Genomic DNA, 11,556 nt, shown 5'->3' with positions numbered 1-11,556 from the left:
GGGGAGCGGGCAGGTGCAGGTCCAGGGGGGTCTCGGTTCAGAGAGTGGCCAGGTAGACGTCACTGAGAAGGGATCAAGGACGCGGAAACTCGAAGGAGGTGAGCGAGGAGGCCACGCGGACACGCGGGGCTCGTCCAGGCCGGGAGGGAACCCAGCGCTGAGGCCCTAAGGTGCGGGGTGAACAGCAAGGAGCCCCACACTGCAGAGCGCAGAGCCGAGGGGAGCGTCTTGGAGCCGACGGACCTCGGGCCACCTCGGGCCGTCAGCCCCGCTGACCTCACTGGCTGGGGCCGTGCCCTCTGCAGCTCTCCCGTTCCAGTCGCATCTGCATCCTTGGCTTCCCCGTGGGGCTGATTTCCGACACTTTCTCCAGGTTACGCCTCCTGCCAAGGTACCGTTTCTAACCTGATGGCTCACCAACATCTTACACTCGGTATGTACTAGATCCGCTTTCTCCCAAGCCAGTTTTTCCGGGTTCCATTAATGAAAATTCTTTTTTTTTTTTTTTTTGGCCATTGTATTTTAAAATCTCATTATTATCATCATCCTCCTTGGCTAACCAGTGTCTAAGTGCTCTTAAATTTATCTCCGTAAAAGGAAGCTTCACGCGGGATCACACGTCCAAGGCAACCGTCATTTTGACTAGAGTTTGCCAAGTCACATTCAGACCTCTGTAAGATCATACAAGCCACTAAAACTCTGATTACCAGTGTTATCTCACGATGAGTCCAGCAAATCAGGAATTATTATTCTTATTATTTTTTAATCTTAGCGTCATTTAAGAGTTTATAATAAAGGGCGATTCCAAGGTGTCAACTAGACAAGGTCACCGTAGTTTAATAAAAACACACAGAACAATGGGTTGTGGGTGGCAAGGTCTTTATTCGGTGCCAGAACATTCGGGTCCTGCTCTTTGCTGGGCCTTCCCTGGCATTCGTTTATCATCACTGAGGCTGCTTTGCAGCTCCTGCCTGGCACTATAATTCAGCAGTTTATCTCAGATCCCCTCAGAAAAGAATTCAAGGAATGAATGAAATTCCCGGAAGTAACCCATCGACCTTCCAGCCCATTGAAAGACTGCACAGCTTGGAAGCCTGTGAAACTCACTGCCAGTTTCCACCGGCGCCGTCCAGTTTTCAAATGAGAAAGCCATCATCCACCGCCATCATGGGGTACAGGCTGCATTTACTTCTTTCCAGGGATCATTATTTTCCTGGCATTCTTTGGGACAAAAGGAGGGGTGATGGCCTGTCCTGCCTGCCTCTCCAATCCTCGCTCTCCTTCCCTCCTTCTTTAACTCTGCCTCTCTCCCGAGAAGCCATTACACAGCCTGCCTTTAGACAGACAGAGACAGACACGGCTGAGACACGGCTGCTCCCTCTTGACAAGTGGGTGCCATTCCGCCCTCATGGGGCACCTCCCTTCTTGCAGTGCATAATGCATTCTCCATTCCTGTTTGCCGACTGTCTACTCTGCTTCCTTTGGGGAGGGGGAGGCACGCTCTAGGGAGGGTCCATGCCCCCTGCGTGCCACACAAGCTCTGGCTCTTTGGCAAAGATTCAAAACCAGCAGCGGGCCTAAGTCGGTGTCAGCAGCGTCTTCGTGCAGGGCAGGTGAAAGCGGCCCAGGTGACAATGGCCCGAAGCCCAATCAGACAAGTGCTGGGCTCGCTTGCAAGGCTGACCCCTCCGCAGACACACTTAAGGTGTTTCTACAGGTCTTAATGTTGGGGTTTAGGAGCTGGAGGAGTCTGATGACAGTTCAGAGACTAATGAAGAAAGGGAAGGGAACAGGGTTTGGACAGAAATAAGGCCAGAGGGTCTGCTCCCTCCCCAGGCAGCTCCTGACTCCCATGGAAAAGACGTCTGGGGCTCACACAGTTGTTCCCAGCTCCCGGAGTCTGTCCTCAGTCTGACGGCGAGACCAGGAATCCCCAGTGCTCTTGACGTTGCTAACACCGCCTTAAAAGAGGCCTGTGAGAAGAGTCCAGTTTACTTGGACTGGGGTCTGTCAGTAAGATCTTGTTAGAGGCCCCAGTTCTGAATTCTAGTGCCTCCAACCGGCTGTGTCTGCTTTGCATCCACTCTCACGAGGCCGAAGGAGCCGTGGTAAGCTGCTGTGAATTTTCAGCTCAGGGAATTCTCTCGAAGCCTCACGGTCTCAAACCTGAGCCGCATCACATGGCAGTTTGACTCAGCCTCTTTACTTAGTAGGTTTCACAGTTGACTTCCCCTTCCTCTGCTGTCCCACTTGGAAATGGTCACTGGGTTTTGGACAGGTATTACCGGTCTGCAATTCCCATAGAAAAGTGACTTGCAAATTTTCTCTAGACTCCATTCTCCGCTCTCAGAAAGGAGGGGTACCCAAAGTATGAAAAGCCAGGCAGGGAGCGAAGGCAGATAGTGTGTTCCCGCGGCATTAATGGGATCCGGTAACTGGCTGTGGGGCAGGCGACACCTGAGGGCAGAGAAGCTTACACATAACAAAGAAACTGCCCAGATGCAAGGGGTCTACATTTTCACAGCGGCAAAACCTTGAGAACGCAAAGCTTGAAAATCTTGCATTGGCCTGACATATAGTGACACGATTGCAATTAGGAAAAGCACAGTGACCAATCTGATTAGCCAATACGGAATTAAACTCAGTAAAAAAATACTCAACTCCAATGGACAAGAAATGTATATTTTATTGTAGACTTTATCATAAATCATCTGGTCGCATTGGCCAACATATTAGATTTATCATGCATATGGGCACATTCTGGAAAGATATGTTTGGTTCTTAGTTCATCATCTCTGCCAAGGAGAATCCTGGGTCATTTACCTTGTGTCATTTGTCTTTGACTAGTTAGCCTTCTAATTGTCCTCATCTTATGAAGAAGAATGATGGGAAGAATACATAGGGAGAATTGTCTGGAAATGGTTTAAAACTTTGACATGATTTCCTGAGCCATCCTCTGGCTCCTTGGTGATCTGCACTGGAGAGTTAAGCGCACAGATCTGCTTAAGAGGCTAACAGCGCCGAGTACCCCCAGGGCCCTGGAGGCTGAAATATGGGTGCACCCAACTCCCACAGTGCTAAGTCTGAGCTCCCCGCCCAGATGGTTGCACTAAAACCCTCTTTTCACAGAAAAGAAAACCATTTTAAAACCTCTCCTATGCACAAGCAAGCACGGGAATCAAATCTGAGTCACTCATTTAAATCCAAAGCACTATTTTTAGTTGACAGTCTCAGCTGTTAGTTGACACTGTCCCGATATCTGGGCTTCTTGGTCAGAGTTCGAGGCGTTTGTTGATCATTAATTGACTAGGTGAAACATGACTTATTAATGGGTTTCGGTTCGAGGCTGTGACTAGGTGGCATAATGGTCTTGCCCTTTTCTGCTGAATGATTGCAGTTCAGTAGCTAAGAAGCCATGACCAAACATGGCTCTCAGCCATGTCTTTCTCATCTCTGCTCTTTCCGAAACATGCAGGGTTTTATCAAAGAGCTTTTTATTTGATGCCACTACGTAAGTGTAATTTGGAGAAAGAAACATTTTTTTTAAACCGAGGCATTTTTAAAAGGGGGCTTTTGTTAAAAATATATAAAGCTGGATTTCCCCTAGTGATATGTTTATATTCATGGATCACCCAGGCTTTCTGTGGCCCAGGCTTCCCACACATTCCCGGAAATTTGGTAAAACCTTCTGAGAGGAAGCCTCTCGAAAGATCTCCTTCTGTTTTTTTTTTTAGCACCTCATTTGTCCTCGGACTATTATTCAGCAAGGTCCTAGAATCCAGGGCCCAGGGAATGACCAGGAAAGGGTCAGGGTTCAGGACTTCTGGGGGTGCTGGGCGGGAGGTGGGTCTTTTGGCCCTTCTCTCTGTGGTTACGTTCATTGTCCTGGTCTAGCTGCTTTTTATGCATCCACCATACTTGTTTGTTTATTTGGTGAGTAAAATCTTTCTCTTGTTAGTTCTCATGTTTCTAGATCCCAGCATAATGGCCTGATGACTGCCAGGAAGTATTTTTCAGCCCAGGTCGACCAGTCAGGTCAGTAACCACAGTCCGGGAACTCGAGAAATCTTCCAAGTCTGAAGCAATTTAATTGACCTTAATAACTTTTCACAATAAGTGGAAAATGTGGAGGCCAGTTCTCCATTACTTAGTAAATTCAAAAAGAGGCAAAAACAATCGATTCCAGTTTTTACCCAAATATGTCAGATGATGGCTTCAGGTTTTCCATGTTATTGTATTATTCAAATGTTTTCCACCAAATGCAAAAGCTTATGGTCTCCCAGAGCTTCATTATCATCAAACATCCGAGCTACCAGAAAAGGAACTTGGCAATGTGTGTCAAAAGGCATAAAATACGCATATCTTGGTGCAAGTGATTTCGTTTCTTGCAAAGCTTTGACATTTATCCTCAGGAAATAAGCAACAACTATATACAAATGTTTAGATAACCACGCAATCATCTTGAAGCGGATCACTTGTCCAACAAGAAATTTAGAAAAACTCATGGTTATTCTATGTTATGGAATACTATGCAGCCATTTGAAAGCTATAGCTTTGAAGGTAAGTGATGGCAACTATTTTATATCACAAAAGAAGAGAGATAGTGTGGAGGCAGAGACAGAGGACTGGTGGAAGGGGTGAGGCTGGGAGGTGGGGGTCGAGGAGAACAGATCGCAAACAGCAGTACGTTGGATATGTGGAATCAAGGGCAGGGCCGAGGTGTGGATGGGCTACCTACCACTTGGAATGTTGTGATGAGCCCATACAGACTCCTCTGAGGTCTTGCTCACTTGCCCGCTTGCTCAGCTGGCCGGTGTTGGAAAGCGATTCAGAGAGCTAGAGCGTCCTGAGAAGCAGTTGTGTGACATTATGAGCAGATGGAGACCACATGTCTTCTGCTCAGACCGAGGAAACTTCTCTCCGCTTCCCCACTGCACTGCCTTCTGGGGCATTCTTAAGTACCTGGTCACACTCTTTTCTAATTAAAGAAAGCATCCCGATGAAGATTGCTTCATCTCAAAGCTTTCCCATAACTACAATACTCTACTCCTTCTTCCCTTCCCAGGCACTCTTCTTGAAGGATTAGAATCAAAATATCAACTTCCCTTTAATCTATCCACACTCCCCAGCCCCCTAAAATCAGTCCCCGACTCCCGCCACGTCTCTGAGACTGCTGTGGCAAAGTCACCACGTGGCAACCTAGTTATAGAATCCAAAAGACTCCTGCATGTTCTCATCTGCTTGGACCCAACACATCACTTAACCATTCCCTGTGGTATTTTCTCTAAAACTCTTCGAAGGCATCTTTCTCACCTGATTCTCCTTTCGTTTTTACCATTCCTTCTTTGTCTCTTTACCCGGCACTGCCTCGTAGGCTGGCTTCTAAAAAAATGTCTCCTTATTTTTCAAGACTTGGCTCCAAGTTCAATACCACTGTGAAGTCTTTGTTCACACACTTGAGTTACCTCCTTGTCTCTTGGAGGTGGATTTACATGGAGGTTCATAAAGCTTGAAACTAAGGATGCTTCATTTGCAAAGGCCCCTTCCAAGGCCCCAGGCATCACACGCCCTTGAGGCCAGAGATCTTTGTAGATTTTGAAGGCGTCATCTATTTTAATTGTAAAAAGCTAAGTGATCCGAACAGACACTTCTCCCTAAAGGACATACAAATGGCCAACAAATATATGGAAAGATGCTCAACATCGCTAGCTATTAAGAAAATGCAAATCAAAACCACAATGAGATACCATCTCATACCTGTTAGAATAGCTATAATCAACAGGACAAGTGATAATAAATGTCGGAGAGGATGCGGAGAAAAAGGAGCCCTCATACACTGCTGGTGGGTCTGCAAATTGGTACGGCCACTATGGAAAACAGTATGGAGGTTCCTCAAAAAACTAAGAATTGATCTACCATATGATCCAGCAATCCCTCTACTGGGTATTTACCCCAAAGACTTGAAAACCCATAACCGAAAAGATATTTGCACACCGATGTTCATAGCAGCATTATTCACAGTGGCCAGGACATGGAAGCAACCAAAGTGTCCTACAATAGATGCTTGGATAAAGAAGCAGTGGTACATATATACAATGGAATATTACTCAGCCATAAGAAGAGATGAAATACTGCCATTTTTGACAACATGGATGGACTCTGAGATAATCATGCTAAGTGAAGTAAGCCAGATGGAAAAAGTTGAAAATCACATGATATCACTTATATGTGGGATATAAACCTAAAAGCGACAAATGAGCAGGACAAACAAACAGAGACTCATGGACATGGACAATACACTAGTGGTTACCAGAGGGTAGTGGGGAGGTAGACGAGGTAAAGGGGGTCAAATATGTGGTGACGGAAAGAAATCTAACTATGGGAGGTGAACACACAGTATAAATATATATATGCTTTACTGTTAAAGTATACAGTTGAAACTTACTGGATTTCGTTAACCAATGTCACCATTAAATAAACAAACAAACAAGTAAATTTAAAAAAGCTACGTGCCCTGTCTCTTTCCACTCCGCCCCACCCCGCCTGGCACAGGTGTCCTCAGTCGGGTAGCCTGGAGTGGCCAAGAGCATTGGGGGATCCAGTTCAGGGAGAGGCGAGTTAAACATTTATTTGGATCTCGTCGGGTACACTCATGTGGTTCGTAAACGCTTCCATGTCTAGTTAAGGGAAACTAGCTGTCCTGCTGTGGTGTGGTTGCCAGGGACTCCTGCTGCCCGCAGGCTGACTCACCCGGCGCGGTGACACTCCTTGCCAGGAGGCCAGAGGCTTCGTCATAGTAACGGCCTGTCATCTGGGCACTGGGCCCATAAGGGCAGTTAGGGAAAACAGGTGCTGAGATGTCACATACTTTCTTCTAATCTTTAAATATGTAAAATTGAAATGGAATGATTGGACCTTTAATCACACTGAATCGAATTGATCAACACTAAAAAAAAAAAATTTAGTGAACTATGCTTGAGGAAAGACTGAATGACGATTCTGTCTCTCTGTGAAAAACAATCATAAAAAATCATCGTCATGTGAAGAGGTGATCGGAGCATAGAGAAACTATACAGGGAAAGCGTTATAGAAGTTTGTTATGCAGCGAGTTAATAAAAATACTATGTCAAGTGTTTTCTCCCTGGATTTCGTGATATTTGTGGGACTCGTCGGAGTTTTGAAATTTGGAATCGGTTGTCATTTCTCTTCTCACTGTAAATAAAATTTCTCTTTTATACATAACTGTATATTTGTAATTTAGTATTTTTTTTTTCCTTGAAGAGAGCCTTGCAAATCGCATAAACTTCAGGCTCTGTGGGCCCAAGGTCACCTGGCCTGTCCCGCAGACCCAGCTCGCAGCCTCAGGTATATATGTACCTTGTAGCCCCATGGCTCAGCCCGGGTCCTACGTGAGGCTCAGTAAATGTCTGCTGAAAAATATTTCATCCCGAAATCTTATGAAGTTACACTCAGGGTTTACTTTAACTTAATACAGTCAGAGGACAAGAACTCACAGCGGCCTCGAACACACCAACCCAGAGCGGTTGCATTCAGCTTCCGTGCCCTTGTGTTCACATAGTGCGTCTACATTCTGTGTCTCGTTGAATCTTTACAATGTTCCCCACACTTAACAAGAGAGAGGCGGAATAAAGGAGGGAAATGTAGGAATTCCTGTCATGACTACAGGTGGCTCAGAATACAGAGTGCACAGCATGAAGAAGAAATTAAAGAAGGATAATGACCAATATCTGCTTAGGACTCCTTGAAAAACTGAGGTCCTCAAATTCCCTTTTCTGCAGAGACCACCCAGCTTTAAGGAGCAGAGTTGGGGCTGAAAACTCATCCGCAAACACCAGCTCCTTCACTTTGATGTTTGCCTCTGTCTCAGAGGCCTCGCTATTTCAGGGGACGAACTTTACCCAAAGGCCTCATCATAGGCCAGGTGCTGAGTCTGCAGAGCACACGCCCAGGTCCGGCTTTCTGTGCTTTCAATCTCCCTCGTTCCCATTCTGCAGATGCTCTTTCCTGTGGGACTCTCCTTAGTTTGATCTAATGTGGATCCCTTCCCTTATCCTTGGTACTTAATTTGCTCCTCTTCTGAGTTTTATGATCAGAACCCTATGACCTTACCTCACTCTTGACCTCCATTCTAGCTCAAGTTCTTTCTTTCTTTGATGACCGGTCTTTCCCTGTCTAGATTTTCATAACCATGGAGACTCGTCCTTTTCTTTTATCCTTTGTAGATGTTCACCTGGCATCTTCATCACTGGACGCTTGTGTTTTAATCCAGTTTATCCCCATCCTCCAATCCTGTCAGTCACTTATAAATAACTATGAAAGTAGCATCCCCACTTTCATGTCTATAGACTACACCTCCTTACAGAGAGAGAGGGATGGGGGTGGGGGTCAGGAGAGAGAGAGACAGAAGAGAGAGAAAGACAGAGAGAAAAAGAGAGTGAGAGAGAGAAAGAGAAAGAGAGAGAGAGAGAGAGAGAGAGAGTGCCAAACCAGAATTTATAAACAATGGGAGGAACTGGCTAACCCAGTTAGGGAGGTCAACAAAAGTTAGTGTAAGATAACCAGGATAAATAAAAGAAAGAGGGGAACATAGAGACACTAGTCACAAAGAAGACAGAACTCGCATTCACTGTCCTAAATAAAATAAAAAAGGAAGATTTGGAAAACAAAGTAGAGGGTGGGCTTTTAGAGAAAATTGAAAAATAAGTCTAAAGCCTTGAATCATAGGACAGATATTTGAAACAAGGGGCAAAATAAAGAAAATATAGAATTTTTATGTCGCACTGGTAAGAGAAAGGTCCCCTTCTGTCTCAGAAGAATGACCAGGACTAAGTTGAAGATGCAATTCCTGAGCCTCCAGGGTCCATGGTGAACACAGAAGGAGGAAAACACCCGATCACCAAGAAAGACAGCAGCTGTTGCAGGCAGATTACATTCCCGACTTGTGGAAAAATAAAGATCTAAATAGTTCTTTATGTGCTGCATTTCGAAATGTGATATTTAAAAGAATAATAGTTAGATTTAAATAGAAATGCATTCGCACAAGAAATGTATAAGGTTAAAAGGGGGACACAATAAATTTATTTATATGAGAATTTTCCAGAGGTACATGCAAAGCACATTCAAGTTTGAAGATGTGGTGACAAATTATTTAAAAGATAATAAGAATATTTGCTTTTGTTTATTGGTTTTACTCAAAGGACCAGTTACTCATCATTGTACGTTTTTAAGCCTCATTAATTAAAAACCAGTTAACAATAGTCTTAACCTGGATTCTTTTCCAGTTCCCTTGGCTATGAGTGTTTCTTGAAAGGGAAATATAACCAAGTTTTTTTCTACCTTTTCAGAGGGTCTGACGTGCACAAACACACAAGAAGCGAAACAGGTTTCTTCTACTGATGGGGACATAAATTTAGGCTCAAAGAACAGTCCCAGGAGAGCGTCAGATCCTGAAAAAAGGGTAGGTAGGAATTAAAATCTGCATTATCTGATCGTGGCCAAATTTGGGGGATGGCATTTTGCACATAGTAAGAACGCTTCTCTGTGTTTACATTAGAACACTTCTACGCAATATGCAAAATAACACACACTTCGCCAACGAATGAAAGCTTCCATTTGGGAAAATGAGTCTCCAGGTTTTACCCTCACAGGTCCTGTGAGTCTTGGGGTAGATAAAGGCCGGTGACGATATCCACACTGTTTTTCATCCCGCTTCTCATCCTGCATGAGGACCACAGAATTGCCAGGGACTGGACACCACGTGCTGACCAAACAGTGACCAGCACTGATGTCTCTCAATTCATGGGGAAGGCCCCAAAAGAAATCTGAGCAGGAGAGAAATAGCAAGAAGAGTATGACAAAAGTTGCATTTTTTTTCTATTATACCCCAGGTCATGCTGGGTCCCCAGAAAGGTTCAATTTTCTCGGTTGTTAAAAATAAATGCACACTCACTCTGTGACACCTCCGTGTCTCATCCTTAGGTATGTGTGGTACTCCCGATTCGGGCATCATTTCCTGGTAGGAGAAACACAGATTGTATCATCCCTGAAATCCTTTCCCAGGAGGGGATCCGATCTCACAAACAGAGATTGTGTTTCCTGGGGATGCACTGAATAGCCCCACTGTTTTCTCGGAAAGCTCTTTATGTGTTCACTTTGTGCTTAACCAACCACATCCCCAAATAACTCAAGCAAAGAGTCACAGTGAAGAGTTTACATGTGAATTGTTCTGGACAATTTTCTGGCAAGAGGTGAAGCGTTCCAACTCAGGGGCTATTTCTCACACAAGAAGAGTAGGCGTACCTTGGCTGACCAGTCTTTCAGCATGCTCCGCCCCGACTTCTTTAGCTGCGGTGAAGGGTGTTACAGCCGTGAACCAAATCCCAGCTGTGTGCTGTGATCAGGGCACCTCGACCTATGAGGGTTAGTCAGCGCAGGTCTCAAGGGAGGAATTTATGCATCTTTAGAATCATCTCATTGATGAATTGAAGCCAAAGTGTTTAAATCAAGGGTGATGTCTCATATGCTAAGCTGAATTAGTTCTGAGCGTCTTACAAAACTGAGATTATTACAATTCAATGTATCAGTGAAACTTCATCTATATGAGCAAGAGTCGAGACTGAGGTCACCGTGGCATTTACAAGCACGGCTGTATAATTTTTTCACATTTGTCCTATGGAAAGAGAGGTCGCTGTCTCCTCTCCACACTTCTAGGCTCTGACTGAGATAGATAGGTAGATAGATAGATAGATAGATAGATAGATAGATAGATAGATAGATAGATAGATAGAAAGAAAGATAGATAGATAGATAGATAGATATCTCGAAGTACTAAAATAGCCTAGAAATATATATATATCTGTTTTTATGCCATTACCGTATTATTTTGATGATCGTAGTTTTGTAGCGTAGTTTGAAATTAGGGAGCGTTATACCTCATTCTTTCTTTCTTGAGATTTCTTTGGCTATTGACCTTTTGTGGTTCCATATAAATTTTAGGATTAGTTTTTCTAGTTCTGAGAAGAAGGCTATTGCTATTTTGTAGGAACTGCACCGAATCTGTATATCGCTTTGGGTGGTAAGGTCGTTTTAACAATATTAATCCTTCCAATCGACGAGCGTGGTATATCCTTCCATTTATTTGTATCCTCTTCAATGTCTTCAGTGTCTTACAGTTTTCAGGGTTCAGGTCTTTCACTGCTTTAAATTTATTCCTAAGTATTTTATGCTTTTTGATGCAGTTGTAAATGAGATTGTTTTAATTTCTCCTACTGATAGTTTATTAGTGGTGTAGAGAAATGCAACAGATCTCTGTGTATTGATTTTGTATCCTGCACATTAGTGAATTCATTGATCAGTTCTGATCGTTTTTTCAGTGGAGTCTTTAGGGTCTCCTATATGCAGTGTCACGACATCTGCAAATAGTAGCTATACTTCTTCTTTTCTGATTTTGATGCCTTCGATTTCTCGTTTTCTGCTGTGCCTAGGACTCCCAGTACTATGTTAAATAGAAGTGGTGATTGTGGATGTACTTGTCTT

At 44.1% G+C, this 11,556-nt stretch overlaps 1 long non-coding RNA gene across 1 annotated transcript; it reads right to left on the bottom strand.

Moving 5' to 3' along the window:
- Positions 1-862: 862 nt before the first annotated feature.
- On the bottom strand, positions 863-5,126 carry LOC120614384 (uncharacterized). The gene is made up of 2 exons (XR_005655958.1): positions 4,739-5,126; positions 863-2,457 (listed from the first exon to the last, which is right to left on the bottom strand). It is a non-coding gene; the product is annotated as an uncharacterized LOC120614384 (long non-coding RNA).
- Positions 5,127-11,556: the final 6,430 nt, after the last annotated feature.

Source organism: Pteropus medius, unplaced genomic scaffold (genome assembly GCF_902729225.1).
Source record: "Pteropus medius unplaced genomic scaffold, Ma_sr-lr_union100, whole genome shotgun sequence".
In the NCBI taxonomy this organism is placed as follows: Eukaryota; Metazoa; Chordata; class Mammalia; order Chiroptera; family Pteropodidae; genus Pteropus; species Pteropus medius.
Note: the sequence above shows the minus strand (reverse complement) of the source record. Positions and strands in the feature narration are given on the sequence as shown.